The sequence below is a fragment of the Phyllostomus hastatus genome, unplaced genomic scaffold (assembly GCF_019186645.2).
Source record: "Phyllostomus hastatus isolate PE091 unplaced genomic scaffold, TTU_PhHast_1.1 phas_scaffold_585, whole genome shotgun sequence".
NCBI classification, from domain to species: Eukaryota; Metazoa; Chordata; class Mammalia; order Chiroptera; family Phyllostomidae; genus Phyllostomus; species Phyllostomus hastatus.
In genome coordinates, this window is record NW_025334037.1 from 3,489,851 (window position 1) to 3,507,748 (window position 17,898).

Sequence of the window (17,898 nt, forward strand, 5' to 3'; positions counted from 1 at the left end):
ATACAGCTTCTACAGCAGCATGTACTTCTATTTATCAGCTGCATTGTAAGTTATAAACATGGGAACCACATCCAGCTCAGAGTAGCATTTGTGCAATGAATGAATGACCTATCTCCATCTCTATTGTCAACATGGGTCTCTCAGGCCAAGGCCAGAAGCAAGAGGCTTTGTATCCAGTGAGGCCTTGTGCTGGGGCAGAGGTAATACTGCTTCCTGGAGCTCCTCTCTGTCTCAGCTTTCCTGTATCACTCTGCAAGTAAGGCAGCACCATGCTGGTCTCATCTCCCATAATTGACAGTGCTCAGGCCTGAGGTCAACAGAATGTTTGGGCAGGCCAGGCCCCATTGCAGTTCCTTCAGAAATAGACCTAGCCTGTCTGGCACTCTAGAGGTATGAGCAGGGCTGTACAGGCCCCAGTACCCAGTGGTTAGACGTGCAGATTCTGGAATCAGATAGCTCTGAGCTCGAATCCAGACTCTAATACTTATTAACCACGTGACCTCGACAAGTTGCTGTACCTCACTGAGTCTCAGTTTCCACATCAGTAAAAGGGGATGATAATAAGAATGCATGCCTTACAGATCCATTGTCAGGATTAAATGAGAAAAATGTTCAGACAGCACTCCATCAACTGATATCACAGGCAGAATTCCATCAGAGTCGAGAGCTGCTCCCTGAGAGTAACTGCTGGTAGTCTTGCAAACTAAGCAGGGATGGCTTTTACTGAAAGTTCATCTGCAGGACATTAAACTCTGAGGATACTAAGAGAGCTGCCAGGTTGGACAATCCCTGGGCAAACCCCAAAGGCCTGGAGTAGCATCAATTGGTAAGGAGTAGAGAAAAACAAACAAGCAAACTTATAAGCCCCAAGTTTGAAGGGGGCAAGCTGCTCTGTTTGTACTTGCCTGGCAATAGAATATAGTCTTTCCAGAGGGTGGTCTGGTGCTGTGGAAATTCCAGCAGCCTAGAGTCACAGTACTGTTTTCTCATCACCGAACTCTGCCTGTTCTACTCCCTACTGTGTCAGCTCAGTTCCAAGGACATTTATTGATGCCTACTTTGCGTCAAGCTTGTGATGAGCCCCGGGCCCCAGAGGTAAGCAAGACATGACATCTGCCCATGTGACCTTTGTTTCATATCCAAGGTGTTTGCAGTGTTTACAGTTTGCAAAGCTGCTTCACACACCCCTAGGCCTCACCCCATTTACACTGCGTTATCTGTGAATGGTGCTTGGGGAACTGTATTTTCTGTGAATGGTACTTGGGGAGGGGCAGAGCAGAGATTAAGGTCCCCACTTAACAGCTAAGAACAGAGGGTTGTTATTTAACATAGGTGGTCTGTATCACTTCCCCACTTCCCACCAGCTTTATTCTAAGCAAAGGCAGTCCAGGTGAGGGGAAGAGCCCATCAGCTAGCAGGACGTTTGCTGAAGCCCAGAGTGTTCAGGAGGTAAAGCACGGAGGTAGGCCCACAGTCATTACTGGAAGTGCTTCCGCGAGTCCAAAAGGGCGCGATAGGGCTTACTTTCCAGCTGCCTAGACTGAGGAGCATGCGGCCCAGCCTTTGCCTTTCCCCTGACATTATAATACCAGCACCTGGGTTTTCATCTTACAGTGAGACTATGCCCCGCCCACATCAGCCCTCCTCACTGGTCTCAAACCTGCGCAGGTCGCGGTGGAAGCGCAGGTCTCGGTGGAAGCGCCAGCCGCTCCCTGAGCTCCTGCCCAGCTGCAGCCCACGTGCGCCAGCAGCCGCCGCGGTGACAGCTGGCCCCACAGGGGCGGAGCGGGTTGGGTGCGGGGGTGGGCTCCTCGCTGCTCTGCCACTGGTCCCGGCCCTGCCCGCTGCCCTGTCATTGGCTGCGCCGTGGATGGGGGAGGCTCCAAGCTCTGTGGGCAACGCGGCGCAGAACAGCGGGCGCTTGCCCGGCTACTCTTGCGCGGAGCCTTCTTGCTTGCTCCTAGCTCCGCAGGCGGCCTGCGAGTCCTGACTGTTGCGCCCGCTACCCCAGGCAAAGGCAGGAGCTGGCCCTAGGCTCAGTGGCCAGCGCGGCTCTCGGTAAGGCAGGACGGCGCTGGGCTCTGGGGTGGGCTACCGGACAGGCAAGTGCGGGGACCGTACCAGCAGAGCCTTGACTCTGCGCCCCAGCCGGCGCCCGGGAGGGTCAGGTGCAGCTGCAGCATCTCCCGCCTCAAACCCACCGGGCGCCTGTCGAGCAGGTGGCTCCGTCCAGAAGGCCAGGGCTGCTGCTGTCAGTCTCTGAGCAGATTAGAACAAAATAAAAGCCTCCCATCTGTGCCCAGAACTACCTCTTACTCTGCCCGCCAACACCCAAACCCGGCAATTCTAAGCCTAGAAAATCCCCAAACATCAACGCGGAGTGGGTGCAATGCGCCAGTGGGTGCAATCTTCCTGCCACGGGGTCAAAAGATTATCACCAAACTTTGCTTCCCAAGATTTGGGCTCTGTGTCTTTCACATTCTCTCCTGGCTTTTCACGATCCCCCTCTCTTCCCTTCCCTCCTTAACAACAGGAAGTGAAGTTGGGTCAAATGTCAGTGGCCTGGCCCCTACGGGCTAAGACCGGGTCTGGGGCTAGGGCAGGGGCAAAGCGGTGGTCCAAGAGGCCGCGATGCTGTACTGTTGGCGCCGCGTCCCCCGCAGCAGCCCCCGCTCACCCCAGGCCCGAGAGCACCCCTGCCAGGGCGTCAGTGGCGCCCACCTGGCCGTTGACTGACTGGCACTAGGGAGAAGTAGGGTCTTGCCCACAGCCTCTGCCGCCGCTGACCTTGCTTCCAGGCTGGAGCAGGTGGGGTTAAATTTATCCTAGCCTAGCCTCTCGGCAGAGCAGAGCGGGGAACGGCCTTTGTTGGATGGGGAAGAGGCGTGTTGAAACCAGAGTAAACGTGTGCCTCCTTTTACATTGTTTATTCTGAAGCCTGGGTTCTTAAAGCCTAAAAGCTTTTATTTGGAGGTTCGTCAGGCTCTATGGTGTGGGGGGTCCTTCAGCAGCATGTGGACCCTCTCGCTGTCAGTCTTGCCTCCCCACTTACAGTCTTCAGTGGTTTATGTGTAGGGTGAAATCACTAACCAGCCCCCTTCTGGGTAGGTTCCTCGGGAATAAAGCCAGCGGCAGGTTGGCCCTGTGGACGACGTTTGCATTCCTGGGTGCCCTGACACCTGTGCTAGCTCTATTCCTGTCCCCTTCCCAGGGGGAAAGGACCCAGCAAGCAGGCTTCCCTTCTCCAGGGCAGCTCATCTGGTGCTCTGGAGACTCTAATTGCAGCAAGGACTCACCTTTGGGAAGAGAGAAGACAGATTTATTAAGTGCCTGCTGGGGGACAGGTCCTGCCGTGTGGTACTTTTGCAGCCAATTTCATGGTTACTCTCCAAAAATTCAGTTTTGCCCTCCTCATGTTAGAGATGGGGAAAGATGACTAAGGCAGATGAGTGCCCTTGGTCATACAGAACGTGAGTGACCAAGCCAGGGTTTAAACCAGGTCTAGCTTTGCCAGAGCTAAGACCAGTGCTTTTCTTGTTGTCCTGAGGCTGTGGAAAGTGGTGTGCCCTGCTACATGATCCTGTGTCCTGCTGCATGTGCATGGCCCTATTATGTGCTGACTGGAGGCTCCTGGTCTCTGAAAAGATTCTGTCCAAAGATTCAAGGGGTGCTTTTTTGGTAAAGCACTTGAACTGACCCAGGTTAGCCCAGATTGTTCATCCTGTGGCCCCTTGCCCCACCCTGTCCTCCAGTCAAGGGTGATCGCTGGTGTCTGTCATGCTATGATGGGAAGGGATTGACTGCTGGTATTTGTGTGCTATTTGGGGGCAAAGCTTGCTTATGCCATGGACATGGTCTCACCTCTGAGAGCTGGCTTCTGGGATGGTCAAAGAGAACCATGTTAGCTGCAATAATTCTACCTTAGGATTGATTCCAGTTCTGTTTTTATTTTTTTGAGGGAGGAAATACAGTATACCAGTTATGGTTATCAGGTGATTAAAATTACAGTTTGAGCATACCTTCATAAGAAATGACATCACTTTTATCCCTGCACCTGCCATCTTCAGGGCCAGGGCTTTGGCTTTCTGCTCATCCCTCCCTTCTAAGAGAAGGTCATCATTAGCTTACTACCAGTCTTTCTTTCTTTCTTTCTTTCTTTCTTTCTTTCTTTCTTTCTTTCTTTCTTTCTTTCTTTCTTTCTTTCTTTCTTTCTTTCTTTCTCTTTCTTCCTCCCTCCCTCCCTCCCTTCCTGCAGGGAGGGCCTGAGACTAACAGTGTGTGTGTGTGTGTGTATTATGGGTGGCAACCTTGTAAAAGGCTTTTAAAAAATTATTTTTCAATTACAGTTGACATACAATTTTATTTATATTAGTTTCAGTTGTACAACATAGTAATTAGACATTTATATACCTTATGAAATGATCACCCCAATAAACCTAGTACCTACCTGACACCATACATAGTTATTACAATATTTTTGTTCACTGTATTCCTTTTGCTGTACTTTATATCCCTGTGACTATTTTAATAACACAACCAGTTACATGTTAACATAATCAGTTTAAGGACTAAGGCTGGTTGTAGCTGTGGTCATTCAAGCCCATTCCCTGCAGCTTCAAGGGGCAGAGGAACAGGTAGGGTAATCCTTCTCTGCCTAGTACTGGGGTGTGTCTCTGTTCTCTCCACCCATGTCTACACCCCCGTGTGGATGTACCTCCCAGTCATGGGCCTGCCCCTTTTACTCCCTACTACTGACAAGTAGAGGTTCTGCTGTCTTGGTGGAGAGCCCTGACCCTGGAAGGAGAGGTGGGGTATGAGTGTGAGATTTGAACTGAACATTGCTAATGTTTGAAGCCCTCCCAAGACTAAAGGTCTCTGGTGTTTAAAGAGCCAAGAAATAGAATACTGTTTATCATGCTGGGACTTTTCATTTTGTATATCCTTAGGTCTCTACATTAGCCCTCTGAAAAAGTAGGTAGGGTTATTCCCATCTGACAGGTGAGGAAACTGAGACTCAGAAAGGTTACAACTTGCTCCTATCACATAGCTAGTGAGCAACCACGCTAGGATTCCAGCCTTGTCTTTGTGAGGGAGGGCTGCGTGGTGAATTAAACACTAAAGGGGACAGGGAGACTTCGTGGCCACCCTGCGAACGCTGGGGGTCTGGTGAGTGCAGCCCCCTGCTGTGTGCACCGGTTTCCCACTTTACACAGTACAGTCATCCTCGCTCAATGCAGTTGATCGGCTCTGTGACTTTAAGTGAGATAATATAAAGTGAAACAAATTTACCATAAGCTAATTGATATAAGGAACAGTTAGTTTCCTGTGTCATTTCATCAACATTATAGCAAAACCACTTGGAATGAAATGACATTATTCAAGAACCTGCTGTAATTATTTGTGAATGTGTTTTCCCACCTCACTAGGAAATATCATTTAAAATATTCATAAACTTGGCAGGTTTATTTTCTGGTTCTCACAAATCCTCTTTGGTTTGTATTCCCTTGGTTTTTATGCCAGTCTTTATTAGGATATCCACCATGATGTATTGCAGCCTATTTAAAAATGCCATGAGTATTTTCAAACAGAGAGATAGAATAGTACAATGAGCCCCATATACTCATTATCCAGCTTCAACAGTCATCAAGATTTCAAGATTATGCCAAGCTCATGCCCTCTCCCTCCCTCCCTCCCCCTCCCTCCCTCTCCCTCCTTCTCATTCTCCCGCTTCCTTCCTCTCCTCCTCTTCTTTTTCTTTCCTTTGTTTGTTTTTTCTTCCTGAGGTATTTTAGAGCAACTCTTTGATATTGTGTCATTTCCCCCTAAATAATCTAGTTTATATCTATTTTAGAAAGAATGATCTCTTTCATACCACATTGCCCTTATTGCATGTAACAGAATTAACAGTGGTTCTTTGCTTTCATCTGTCCACTTTCAGATTTCTTTGATTGTTTGAATCAGGATCCAGACAAAGTCTGTATACTGTATTTCGTTGTTACACCCTTTATGCCTATATTAATCTGGAGCAGCACCCACCCCACCCCAACACCACTTTTAGCCAGCCATTACTCTCTGTTTTAAGTGCCTGTCTCCCCCACCAGACACTGAGCCCCTTGAGAGTGGAGTTGGCTTCTCAGCCACACTGGATCTCAGTGTCTGGGACGGGGCGGAGGCTCCCTGAGCATCTGTCCACTTGTGTCCTAGCCACTCAGGGAGTTTGTTTTAAATGAACGAACCCTGTCATGGCTTTGTGTGACTGCCTGTGCCTGTGTTTAGATAAGAGGTTTTTAAAAAGATGACTTGCTCTCGTGTCAACTTTCCTCAGTGTACGTCAATCTGTAAACATCCTGAAATAATAGAACTGTCCGTTGCGTTCACTCAAGCTGCTCTGGTTTGTGGTGGGGAGCCCAGACAGCCACATTTGTGCCCTGATCAGCAACTGGCCTCCCTCACGTCACGTGTGGGGCTGACAGGGACTGAGGTCATTTTTGCCTGAGCTTTGAATCCTGACTTACTCAGCCACAGGGATTCCACGTTATGACGCAGGCACTTGGCATTTGGACTGCGAGGAGAACACTGTTCATCTCTTTCTTTGTCCTCTCTCTGGACAGTGCTTCTTCCCTTGTGCCTCCACGAGCCTTCTCTGACCTGCCTCACACCTGGGCGAGCTGTGGAGTCTTTCTCGCATCATTATGTATCTGCAGCTGGCGGGCCGAGACAGAAAACGAACACTTGATCTTTCAGTGTCTTGTCTGAATTGTGGGGAAGAGATGGCATCACCACTGGCACGACTGTGGGGGCCCTCATGAGGGAGACCAGAGGCTTCAGAGGGGAGGAAAAGATGCGCATCCTCCCCTTGATAAGGAGCTTCACACCCGAGTCCCTGTTCAGTCTTCTCTGGGTGCTGGACACTCCCACAGTCCTCTTCTAGCCCACCAGCAGGGACCTGCCTTTGCAAACAGCCCCCAAATAAGGAGGTTTTTCTTTTTCTCATCTTCCTCCTCCTCCTTTTCATCATTCTTTTTAATCATAGACAGCCTTTTCTACTTGTTATATTTGGCAGAAATATAACAAAATATAACTCTTTCTCTCTGGATGGCAGGGCCAAAGTTGATTTTTTCCCTTTATTTTTTCCCTCTCAGTATTTTTCCAAAATTTTATGATAAAAATGTTTAATTTTTTTAGTGGAAAACCCAAATATTTGTGTTTTCCTTAAAAAAGAGAATTTCCTTCAACTAATTTGGATGGGTAGGCAAAATTAAACATACATTTGGTATAGCTAATACATGTGGATAAGGTCACAGTGGCACAGGAATTTTGATCTTTACTTATTTTATTTTATAATATTATTTTAAAGAACATACCTGGACTTCCTAGAAGTTAGAAAATAAAGTTGGGGCTTGCTTAGGAGATGGGAAGCTGTGGTACCCATGTAGCCTCACGCTCTCTCTGATTCTACTTCCTCCCCTTCCTTCCTGAGAATTTCATTTCATTTCCCCAGCATACAATTGCTCTAATGTTAGCTTCCTGATTTTGATTTTTTTTCATTTATGTGGGTTGAGATATCAGAGGAAGACAGTATGTGATACTGTGTTAAGACAAGGTTGGAGGGGCAAAGCTTCAGGCTCCAATGTCCTATCTTGTCCTCTTCAGAAAGTGCCTGATAGCCAACCACCCTGGTCACCTCATTTTGTGTGTATAAGGGTGGGGGGGTCTGATGCCTCCCCTCACCATTTTGTCTTCTTCTGTGCATCCTCCCCAGAGGTAGAAAACATGGCTGGTCTGTGCTGATAAGGCTCCTCCGTTCTAAAACACAGATCATCTCATCTCAGAAACAGAGCTGGGGGTGGTGATAGGGGACGTGGGCCCTCTGGTCACAAACAGACCTTCATTGCAGGATTGCATCAGCATGGAGTCTCATTTTTGAGACGGTTCCTTTCTCTGCCAGCTGTTGAGGAAGCATCTATCCCTGAGCCCCAGATGAAGAGCCTTTTGTAAATATCAGGTATAGATCTTCTTAAATTCAATTGCTCTGACCCATCCATGCATCTAAATATTACTACAGTTCATCACAGAAAGACATGCTTGTCTCCATGGCGGCTGGCAGGGAGTGGTATGTGTGGATGCTGCTGATATTCTTAGGGCTGGGATTTTCAGTGTGTTCTTTTTTCTTTTTTTAATTTTACTTACTGATTTTAGGGAGAGGGAAGAAAGGAGGCAGGGAGACAGGGAGGGAGAATGAGAGAGACAGAGACAAATACATCAGTTTTGTTGTTCTATTTATTTATTCATTCATTGTTTGATTCTCTTTTTTTAAAGATTTTTATGTATTTATTTTTAGAGAGAGGAAGGGAGGGAGAAAGAGACGGAGAGAAACATCAGTGTGTGGTTGCCTCTCGAGTCCCCCTTACTGGGGACCTGACCTGCAACCCAATCATGTGCCCTGACTGGGAATCGAACCAGTGACCCTTTGGATCGCAGGACAGTGCTCAGTCCACTGAGCCACACCAGCCAGAACCATTGTTTGATTCTTGTATGTACCCTGACTGGGGATCAAACCCACAAACTTGACATATATGGATAACACTATAACCAACTCAGCTGCCTGGCCAGGGCTTTTAGTGTGTGCTTTATTTCCATTCATGTTTCTCTCCCCTGAGAGTCAGGGTAATTTCTCACCCTAAATCCCCTCCTCCCAGGGGCTGTCCAGCACTTGGATTTCTTCCACGGCTCAGTCAAAGTTCTCTCTGGGGAATCCAGAGGCCTCGTTTCCTGCTGGTTTGGGGCTCAGGTTTTTCTCCTTCCTGGGCAGTGGGGGTGTCCAGTGCAGATGTCCTTTCTGCTGGCTGCAAGAATCGGGTGGCAAGGAATTGGAGGGCGGCCCCTGGTCACAGAGCTGCCACAGCACAGGTTATGGAACAGTTGCAGGCCTGAGCTCCTGACACACCCAGTCCAGGAGCCCAGCCTTTCTGGAGACAGGACTGGGAGTCTAGGGACATCCCGTTCTGGCCTTGCCACCGTGGTGTCAATGTGTTAAGATATGGAAACAGCTTCTCTGCTCTCATGACTGAATGTCTGGCGTGAGCTACTTTCTTGAGTACTGACTGTATCTGGTAAAGATTGTCAGGATTTCAGAGTTTAACTGGTACCTGGGCCCAGATGAATGAGGTGTTGGAAAAGATGAAGTGCCTGGAAAAAAGTTGGACTTTTGGTCACTAAGGAGAGGTGCTCCCTGGAACCGAGAGGGCCCAGGGTCTGCCAGGGGCCTGGCAGAGCTCCTGACCCCAGTGGGGGTTGAGGTATGGTGTGTGGAGTTTGTGGTTGCTACAAAGTCAGGGTGCTGACACTTCAGCATCAGGACAGCTGGACCTTTGCACAACTTGATGTAAAGGTGATGAGTCAGGAGCTCCCTGCTTGGAGGAGGAAGGAATCTGAGGGTCAGATGAAAGGGAAAATAGAGTAGGTGGGTCCAGAAGACCTCTTTCCAAACTCTCAGGGAGAGGATTCAGTCATTCTTTTTCCTCAGGAAATGTCCTGTGGGGCTCCTGCAACCAGATAGGGCCTTGGGGACTATGGGGTTCATGCTGGGAGAGCTTCTCAGCCACCTGCCTGAAGTTGCAGCACATTCCTGTTGTGAAGGAGGGAGGAGGCTCTGGATGAATCTCAGGCTTCCTCTCAATCCTAGGCTTGCTGCAACCAGGGAACCCAAAAGTTCCTGCTTGGCCCAGGTTTCCACCTCCAGCTTGGGTGGGTCTGTTATCTTGCTTCTGACATCTTGGACTCTGGTAAAATGACTCACCCACCCACACATTCATAAATGCACATTATAGCACTCCCCCCCCCCACCCCCCACAGTCCACGGATGCATGGTACTCACCCTTATAAACATACATAGATGCATGGACCTCGCTCCCACACATGCATAGATGCATGGTACTCACCCCCCCACACACACACATGCATAGTAGCATGGTACTCATTACCACACACAATACATAGATGCATTTAAAATAGTCACTCAGTACAAAGGGATTCAATGGAAAGTAAATCTTCCTCATTCCTTTGTCCTCCAGCCCTCAGTCTTCTTCTTTAATGGCATCTTCTGTCTCCAGTCTCCTGTGGATCCTTCCAGACAGAGTTGAGGCATATGTTTGCGCCTGTGTTCCCCTTTGCCCCTCTTCAGGCCTCCTGGGAAGCACCCAGGATGTGAAACAGCAGGGCCCACAGGGCTGCCGAGACTCAGCTGTTACTTGAATTAGCCACAGCTCAGCTATCACCCTACTTTGTCACCTCTCCCCTTTAGAAATATCCTTGTGTTAGATTTGTGGGTGTAGGGAGTCTGGGACTGAGAATAAACCTCAGAGGAATGTTCTGGATGCTTGTGATAGAGACCAAAGCAAATGAACACACGTGCTAAGAGACACCTGGGTTCAAATCCTAGCCATGTTGCCTTGGGCAAGTCAATGAAATCTTAGTATTTTAGTCCATAAAAAGGAGGTATTTATTTACACCTGTCTCTCTAGGTGTAGAGATGAAATTCAAATATTTGTGAAGTGCCCTGTATAGGTAGGCACTCCAAAATGTCAGGTTTTTTTCCTACTTCTGAGGAGTGACCCATTTTCAGAATGAGTGACATTGGCACAGAATCCTTTGGATGGCTTCCTGGAAATCCTCTCAGCAGGTTCCTGAGCTTTTATTTCCTTGCGGAAGGCAGCCAGTTCTCCATTTTCTACTGAGTTGAACTCCCCCTCCCATCTCCTCCTGCTTGTGGGGAAGCCTCCATCCTCCCCAGCCTCTTAACACCACCACCTGCTCTGTCCCTCTGCCCTCCCACCACCCCAAAGCCCACTGGTGAGCAGGATACTGCTGGCCACCTGGAGAGGACTCTGAGCTGCCTATGGCCCTCTCCAGCGTGTTTATGTTGTGATCTTTTCAGGAGCTCCTAGAAGATAGATGTCTGTTTATTGTGGAAACTTCATCATCTTTATCTCTAGCATGAAAGCAGAGAGAAGCTATTTTTAAAAATCTTTAATTGCCATGGCCATACAATCTGGCCTAGATTGCCTCCAAGTGTCATTCTTCATCATTCTCACTCTCTACCCATTTGAAACCCTTCAGATCCAGTCAGCAAGACCTTATATGTCCTGATTTTAGGACAGCACTTAAATTTGGCAGGCAGTTGTAATCTCTTAAAAAGGTAGGTCAAAGGAGCAAAGGCAACCAGCTGACTGTCTTTTTCTGGGCTGGGACAGATGGTGTGAGTGAGAGTGGCATTTCTGTGTCCATAGAAACCAATCACTTTCCCCGATTCTGCCTCTTCCTTCCATTTGTGGTGGAAGAGGCCACCCCCTGCATGCTGCCTGCTGACTGGCTGGGAGATCTTTAGCAGTTCCTTTCCCTTTGACATTGGGGAGGTTCAAGGTAAGGAGGGAATGGAACTAGAGTAGTTTCAAATGATGCTGACCTCCTGGGAGGGAGGAAGAGATGGAGGCCACCAGTCCCAGAATCTTGGGATGCCAGTGTCAGATTGGAAGAGCCCTCTGGCATCATCCAGATTTCACTCTTGCCACTTTGTTTTATATGGGGAAACTGAGGCTCCAGGGGTTCTTGATACTGAGCAGAGGGCTAGGAAGTGTAGTTCCTTACTCAGGGTCACCCAGCCAGGTCTGAATCAAGTCTGTTCTCCATCCGTTGATTCTGCCAGGCCGTGATCCTAGGACCATCTCCAGCCGCTCTTCTGCTTGCTGTTGGCCTTCCCTTTGGAAGGACAGAGCCTCGCCCCCACGTGCTCTTTCTAACTGCTCTCCTGTTCTTTGAATTTGCAATATATACACTTGCAGCGCTGGTTAGCACAACCACTTATTGCAAGATCTTTCCTTATCAAAAATACCTCCCCCAGAACCTTACGGCCTGAAACACCTACCTTTGTTTTCAGCCCTTGCCTTCAGAGGGCCTTTGTAAATATATATATATATATATATATATATATATATATATATATATATATATATATACACAATTTAACTGGGAAGGGCAACAGAGATTAGGTTATCTCTGATTAGCTGTCAGCTGAGAGCTGAACCTTGAGAGAATGGGGGATGAATCAGCTGGGAATAGGTGGAGGAGGGCATCAGAAAGGATTGTAAATAGGGTGTTATCACGGAGCACCGTGGCCAAGGCTCCTTAGTTCACAATGCACTGTTTCTATGCTGGGGGTGCACGCTGTGATGAAGGACAGAAATGGAGCTCATCTAACTCATGGAGTGTGGTGTACTAGACAGGCTCACTGATGCCTGCACATCAAGACAGAGTATGGAACATGTTTTAGAGAGTTGCAGTGTGGGGAACCAGGGGAGACTTCCTGGACAAGGTGGCACTTGGCCATTGGGATGGGCCTTAGAAGATAGGAAGGATTTCCATAGGCAGAGATAAGCAGAGGTCTAGCACAAAGAGATGTAGGAAAGTGAGGGTATGTTTGGGGTGCCACATGGTGGAAACATGGGGGCTGCCTAGGGAACCTGTGGAAGCCCAGGCTGGAATCAGGTTCCCTAGGCCCTGAGTGCTAGGGATGGGCACATGGCCCTAACCCAGCAGGCAGTGGGAAGCCTTTGGAGAGGGGTGGTCAGAGCTGTCCTTCAGGCAGATGAGCTTGTGGGGGAGTCAGGAAGGAGGGATCTGTCAGGGATCAGCCCTCTGCACTTTGGATGTGTACACTCACCAGGCAGCAACTGTTTATCAGGACCAAGGAGTGTGTGCAGAGTGGGGATTGGGGGTGGGGTGGGGGACAGTTAAGGTTGGGCCCAAACAAGGCCTTGTCTGTGTCCTTGTTTTGCCCCTCAGCCCTCTGTGTGAAGGGAGTCAGCGTGGGCAGCCCTGCCTTTCTGTTTAGAAGGAGAACAACCCATTTTAGAGCTCATTAGTTAGGGTCTTAGAATATGGGACATCTGTCACTTTCTGTGCCACCAAGTGTGCCTGCTCAGAGCCTTGGCAGCTCTGTCCTTGGTAGAAAATGGTCAGTGCCCTACTTTTCGTCACCTTGCTACAGGCTAAGCCCTCCATGCTGACCGTGCCCCTCCCTCAGGGTCAGTTTGAGGGGAACGAATAGGGAGTTAGGGGCTGAGCCCCTGTGGGGCTGGGTACCCCTGCGTCAGGAGCAGGAATTACCTATCTGCATGTGGATGAGACACCCACCACAGCTGGGATGGGACAGGAACCCAGATGACTGCCCCCCATCCTCCCTGATCCTTTGTTAGAATTGGCTCTGCAGGCCTCACATGCTCCAAGCATTGTGGCCAGGACCTGAAATGACTGATCCTCCCTTCTGTGGTCCCGTAAGCCCCTGAACACCTCCTGCAGGCAGTTCCTGCCCTGGGCCTCTGGTCACACTTTGAGTTTACCTCCCCAGTGGGAGGAAGCTGGCACATGCTGGTGGACTTGACGTCGCCAGGCAGCTGGAACACACTGGGAGGGTTGGCTGTTTTCCAGCCTTTTCCCCAGCCCAGTGGACGTCCTGGCCACAGGGAAGGGACAAAAGCTGAGTGCAGCTTTTGCTTGCACCAGTGTTAACCTGGCAGATGGGAGGCATGGCAACCTGGTACACTTGTGGCTTTGACATTTGAGCAGAGCTGCTGGCACCTGTTCTCTGCCGTAGATGTCTCAGAAACACCCGTGCTTTCTGTGATGGAATAAATTGCTCCTGCAAGCAGCAAATGTCATGAGTTTAGTGCCTTTGGGAGCTATTGATGGGGTCGGGTGGGGGTGGGGTACTGAAACAGTTCTTAACTTTTTTTCTGTTCTCCCTACTATCAGTTCTACCAAAATGAGACCAAGTTGGTTTGTTGATTGATTGATCAAGTGATCACTCCATTCATTCTGCCAGTCAAAACTTCTGGAATTTCTTCTATTTGAAATGTGTTGTTTCATGGTTTTCAGAGTTACTATAAAAGCCTGGGCAAGCCACTTACTTTCTCTAAACCTCAAGTTTCTCTTCTGTAAGATGGGAGTGATAATACTTATCTCCCAGGGTGGCTGTGAGGATTAAATGGGGCAATGTGCGCAGCACACCTGACACGGTGCCAGGCACATAGGTGGCTTCTTCGCCTCTGGCCCTTTCCCGATTTGACCCACAGGAGGCTTAGAGCCCAGATGTGGGTGGTGTTCCTCTTTGCCTCAGACCTCCCACTCAGCACTGTTCCCTGGGTGGCGTTTACCCTAAACTAGTGACTTCTAAGAGAATGGTTCAGTCAAAGCACCTACGCATGCCACGGAGAGATAGTGATGTCTTTCTCTTCACGGAGAGGTCTTCTCGACCAGGCCTGGGAACTGCAGGGCTGGTCCAGCCTGGGCTTGCACGTTGGAGGTGGCCTGTTCCATCTTTTGATGTCTCTTCCTGTCACCTCCCTGATGGCCCCCATGGCTTCTGGCATTAGGTTCCAGTTCTTCCTCCCTGAAGCCATAGAGAATGAGTCTAATCTCTTCTCCACGTGACAGGTGTTCAGGTACTGTTTTTAAAAATCAGATCTACAATGCCCTCAATTAGAAGATGTGCCAGTTTTTTATTTGTAAGAAAAAAAGCGTGCTTCCACTTCAACTGCGGAGCCAGGCCTTGTTACCACTTAAAAGTTTTGTTGTATATTTACTGAAGGAATTGTGTAGAGTTTAGACCTGTTTTCATTCCATATCACTCTTGCAGGTACAAAAATAAATGGGTTATGGTACTTCTAAAACTTTTTCACTTTAAGAATCCAAGTCTTCTGAATTACTGTTGGACTCAAGAGTCACCAATGTGATATATATATATAACATAGTGTTATATTCTGGTAAAGTAGCGATGTCTTTCTTAATTTTTATTGTCCCTGGATTATTTTTGCTAACTGCTGATACCTATTCTGTCAGTTTTGATGATGTGCTTTCTCGACATTTATCCAAAGGTATCCGTGGAGGGATTTTAGTCAGTGACCAGGGCTCACACTCCTTTCTCAAAGGGTACTTAAATGCTTCAGCTCCTGAAATGTTGAAGGTGGCAGTTGTCTAGATATGTCAACAGTCAAATTTCCATATGACAATCGAAATGAGGCAAAATGACAGCTGTGCCACAGCTGCATCCTGGCCCAGAGAGATTGTTAGATGTTAGGGGATTATAGGATATCTTCTGCTTTCATACATTTTATAAATGAAAAAAGTTGCATTTTCTAATTGGTGAAATATGATATTGAAAGACAGCCCTTTTGTTCTCTCCTGAGGCTTCTTCCAGATTAACAGCCCACAATGTAGGCTCAGGTTTTTTCACCCGCCCTTGGTTCTCCTCTGAACAAAGTCCCACATGTCCGTATTCTAATGCAGTGGGGACAATGCCCAGACCGTATATGGTATTTGTGGTGCAGCCACGGCAGAGGAAGGGAGCTATCACCTCCCTAGTTCAGGTCATGCTACCCCTCTTAATGAGGCCCAAGATTGCATCCGCTTTTCTGGCAGCTTCATCATTTTTGCCAACATTATTGCTGACCAGATCTTTTTAACACATGGTGTAGTGAAGCTGCTTCTCCCCTGGCCTAGAATGTGTGTGGCTTTTGAATGTAAATGCAGAGCCTCTATTTTGTTCCCATCTGATACAGAACAACCATTCCTGTTACATTTCAACTTGTCAAGTTCAGTGCAACCCCATTCTGTTGAACTCTTCCCGGATCCTATGTAAGTGTGTCTTCTATAGCATTACCCAAGTCACCGATAAAATGCTTCTCAGAAGAGAGGCCTCTGCCATGCTGCTGGAGTTCTCCCCTCAGGTGACACGATCTTTAATCCGCTTGCTTTGGGAAAGGCAGTCCCCTGGCCTGAGCACCTGCCCTTCTGCTTTTCTGACCTGTGACCAGATGCCTCCTTGAATCTAGATGAGCCAACTCTACTGCAGTTGTCCATCGACCACCAAGTACCCTGTCACAGGCAGAGTGGGCCCTCCTTGATGTCGCATGTTCGTGGTTTCCAGAGGGCTCCACGGCTGCTTTTGGGTGTCCCCATGCTGCCCCACAGAGATGCAGTGGGCAGTTCAGCAGTCCCATCTGCAAGGAGTTTCAGTGCTCTGGGCCAGGGGACTTGAGGTCATTGAAACCCTCTATGTTTTTCTGAAAATCAAGTTCCTCCCCTATCTCAGCTTCCAGCCTTGTCTCAGTGTTGGATCTTTACTTGTCAGGCTAAGAATAGCTTTTTTTTAACAATGGCCATGAGGCACCCAGAGTGGGAACCTGGGCCCAATTTCCCAAGACCCTTTCTGCCTCTAGACCACTTGGCTCAAGACCAGCCTCCCACCCCCACACCTTCCAGCCCCCCGGGGCACATTATGTGGCTCAGCTAGGCGCGCTTCCTCTGGTTGACACTCTGGGATGGGTCCTGCATCACTGTCTCAGGGGCTTCTTTGGTTACATCCTTTTCCTGGTGATGAGAATGGGATGCTTTTTTTTTCTATTCCCACCTGAAGACATGCTCCCCAATTTTAGAGAGAGGGGAAGAAGGAAGGGAGAGAGAGAAGGAGAGAAACATCAATCAGCTGCCCCCTCGCCATGTGCTCCAACCAGGGGCAAAACCCACAACCCAGCCACATGCCCTGACCAGAAATCAAACCCATGACCCCTTGGCCGACGGGATGATGCTTCAACCAACCGAGCCACACTGGCCAGGGCAGATACTGGGCTTCTTAACGAGGTTTTTCTGTCCAACCACATGGCTCCTATTCTGTACCACTTACAGAGCAGTTACAGTGCGTCAAGTCTTGGGTAAGGGCTTTGTAAGTATTAACTCATTTAATCCTTGGGCCAACCCTACAAGTTAGATATTGTCATTATCCCCATTTGCCAATGAGAGAATTAAGACTCAGAGGGTTTAATTGACTTACTCAAAATATAATGGTGAGGAAGGGGAAAAGGGTGAATCAGAATCTAGTCAGTTTGCCCCTTAGTCCAGCTTTCAGCATTATAGTGAGTTTCCTGCTTCCTAAAAGGCCCCCCTGTTCCCTTCTCCTCCTCCTCCTGCCTGTTCCTCCCATCCCCCTGCTTCTCACTCCTCCCCGCCCCCCAACTGCATAGCTAGAATCGCATGTCAGAGAGTCTGAATCATTTACTTCCTCAATCTCAGGTCCCAGAGACCTTTTATTCTCCTAGCCATTTGTAGTCTGTTTTCTTAGATCCTCAGGTACCAACTTCCCCTTCTTGGTCTCACAAATTTCAGAGGAAATGATGGCTTTTCCTCTATAGTTACTTCCTGTGTGCTCCTGGTCACTACCCATTTGCCATTGCTGTGGGAATTGGGTTAGTTCTGTTTCCAAGGATGCTTCCTCTGCCTTCTGGAAGATGAAATGCTCAGTGAGGCTGGTCAGAGCTTTTAGCCAGTGGGGCTTCCACAGCTGTCAGAGCTCTTCTCTACCTGGCCTGGGGTCTGGGTCAGGAGCAGGCCAGTGGTGTCCCTGGTGACTTTACCTTTCTGCTTCAGGTCGTCCCTCTTCACCCGTGCATTCTCCAGAATTCCTCCCCTCTCCTGGTCTCCTGGGCTTGTCCCACAGACGCACATCTTTTGTGTTCTGTAGACATGCCACCTCCCTCTCTCTTCCAAGTCGTTCCTTCAGAAGATAAAGCAGGTCACAGAGAAGTGTGTGTATGTAGAGAAGATACATATTTGTATTTGCGTGGATATACGTAAGCATGGTCAGGGACAAGACACGAGCAACTCGTACCTGTTTCAGAGAGGGGACAGACTGTGTAGACGGGGCACACGTCCTATGAAGGGACGCATTTCCTGTGTATATCTGTGCTTTTTGATTTTTGAACCCAGTGACTGTATTTCCTATTCAAAGTTTTAAAAAGCCTAGCTAATCCACAAGTCCTGATTGGGGAACTGTGGAAAAAAGTATGA

General features: G+C 48.6%; 1 protein-coding gene across 6 annotated transcripts in view; it reads left to right on the forward strand.

Moving 5' to 3' along the window:
• The first annotated feature begins 1,891 nt into the window (after positions 1-1,891).
• MICAL2 (microtubule associated monooxygenase, calponin and LIM domain containing 2) overlaps positions 1,892-17,898 on the forward strand; it is a 214,249-nt gene continuing 198,242 nt past the window's right edge. For 2 of the 6 annotated variants that reach the window (XM_045825471.1, XM_045825473.1), the window contains exon 1: positions 1,897-2,058. The gene's annotated coding sequence lies outside the window, so the exon portion shown is untranslated. Of the gene's footprint in view, positions 2,059-17,898 lie in introns of all 6 variants that reach the window. The other 4 variants (XM_045825469.1, XM_045825470.1, XR_006784176.1 and 1 more) reach the window with 4 other exon arrangements.